The sequence below is a fragment of the Galeopterus variegatus genome, unplaced genomic scaffold (assembly GCF_000696425.1).
Source record: "Galeopterus variegatus unplaced genomic scaffold, G_variegatus-3.0.2 Scaffold7074, whole genome shotgun sequence".
In the NCBI taxonomy this organism is placed as follows: Eukaryota; Metazoa; Chordata; class Mammalia; order Dermoptera; family Cynocephalidae; genus Galeopterus; species Galeopterus variegatus.
This window is the reverse complement of record NW_007733185.1, coordinates 103,528-106,039: the sequence shown is the minus strand read 5'-3', so window position 1 is coordinate 106,039 and position 2,512 is coordinate 103,528.

The following is a 2,512-nucleotide window of genomic DNA, read 5'->3' as shown; positions in this document are numbered from 1 at the left end:
TTTTAAGTATTAAAGTTCTGCCCAGAAATCCTTGCCACCTTCTTCCTTTAACAACTGGGCGTTTTTATATGTTGTTTGACACCTCTGAGGCATAGGGAAAATAAGAAAATTTAATAAAATTTAACTCTAAAAAACCCCCAAAACAATAAAAAAAAAAAAACCCTCACATGGTTACAGAAGACACTGTGTTACGAAATAAAGTTAAAATCAAGGTTCTCACTTTTGGTTGTGCTAGAATTACAATTAAAAATACTGTAACAACTTTCTTTCTTTTTTGGTAGCTGGCTGGTATACAACTTTCTGGTTTACCACAAGTTTTAGTTTCTTACCATTTAGTGATTTAATATATCCTGACTATGTTTTCCATGGTTCTGCAGCTGTATACTCCCACTAAACTGTACTATAGGGGGATCAGATACACAATGTCAAATAGCATCCTGACACTTAAAATACATAATTTATCACAGTATGTGCAATTTGAAATGATAAAAGAGTAAGAAATTTTCATTGCTAACTTTGGGAATACACTATCTAGAAATTTCCTTAGTGGGGAAACAAAACAATAAGGCAATCCTAAATACCTAAAGTTCATGATATGTAAATGTATTAATCTAGTTCTTCTTAGCCTTGTTCCTTTAACATAGAATATGAAAAAAAAAATTCCCCCAGTGTATTAGTCCATTTTGTGTTGCTATAACAGAATTACCTAAGACTGGGCAATTTATAAAGAACAGAGGTTTACTTGGCTTACGATTCTGGGACAGCTGCATCTGGCATTGGCCTCAGGCTGCCACTCATGGCAGAAAGTGGCAGGTACAAGCAGATCACATGGCAAGAGGAAGCAAGAGAGAGAGAGAGGAGATGCCAAGGTCTATTAAACAACCAGCTCTCGGGCCAGCCCCGTGGCTCACTCGGGAGAGTGCGGCGCTGATAGCGCCAAGGCCGAGGGTTCGGATCCTATATAGGGATGGCCGGTGTGCTCACTGGCTGAGCATGGTGCGGACCACACTGTGCGAAGGGTTGCGATCCCCTTACCGGTCAAAAAAGGAAAATAAAAAAACCCAAAAAACAAAAACAAAACAAACAAAAAAAACCAACCAGCTCTCACAGGAACTAACAGAGCAAGAACTCACTCAGGTCCCCCACCCCCAGGGAGAGCATTAACGCATTCATAAGGGATATGCCCCCATGACTCAAAAAGCTTCCAGCACTGCCACATTGGGCANCATTTACCCACATTAACAACAGAAGATACTCTCTGACACTCAAGGATTTCAAAATTATATAATCCAAATACCCTTCCTAATAAAATTCCACAAGAAACAGTAACAAAAGGCTGAAGCAAGGGTTGGTAAACTGCGACCTGTTGGCTAGCCATTTCTTTATGTATTGTCTATGGCTGCTCAAGCTAAAAGGGCAGAGTTGAGTAGCTGCGACAGAGATGTTAAGGCCCACAAGCCTAAAACATTTGTTATCTGGCCTTTCAAGAAAGAGTTTGCCAACCCTTGCTAGGAAATTTTTCAGCCAACAAGAAAAATCAATCAAAATGAAGAAATAAAGAAAGAAAGATGAGATAAAGTAAGGAGCGAACAATAAGTTGAGTAATAAAATTGGTAAAACAGTTAAGCTTAAATAATGATTATTAATACAATAAGAATAATGGCATCTGATGTTTCTGAAATGCTTATTATGTACCAGGCATTTTATATGAATTATTTAATACTCCCAACCACCCTGTGACAGTGGTACTATTAATATCCATCCCCTGTTTAATAAAAAAGAGAAAGCTAAGGTACAGTGTGTGTCCAGGGTCACAGAGCCAGGACTCAAATCCAGACAGCCTAAAACAGGAAAAAAGCAGGGTGATAATACCAGTCAGAAATAAACTAAAGGCAGAAGGATTAATAAAACCAAAGACCATTTTCATATTGCTAAAAGGCACCGATAATGAAGAACTAATATGTATCTTTAGGTACAGGATAATACATCATCGAAATATATATGAAAATATTAGATATATATAAAGGAGAAATTGACAAAAATTAATGTAATATCTCAGTCTTTGACATATTTTGTAGAAAATAAAATGAGGTCATGGAGACTTTATGTAATACAAACCACAAGTTCAATTTAAGACATATATATATTAAATACTGCATTCTAGTAAACAATTTTTTAAATGTTCAAGGGACATTTAGAAAGACATTATATATTAGTCTTCAACATATATATTTACATATACACTTATATAAACTCACATAAACCAAAAAAACATGAGTAAAAGAAGAAATTGCGAATATAGCATTTTTACAATTGTAATGCATTAACACAAGGTCAAAAGTGTTGCTGATATGTAAATGTATTAATCTAGTTCTTTTTTGTCTAGTTCTAGTTGTTTTTGGACATCTTTGTTTAGATGTCAAAAAAGCATTTCACAAAATTCTGAAATTAAATAGAAAGTGTTCCTAGTAATCTTTTTATTTTTTCCCTTTTATTTGTTTCTTTAAAAAAA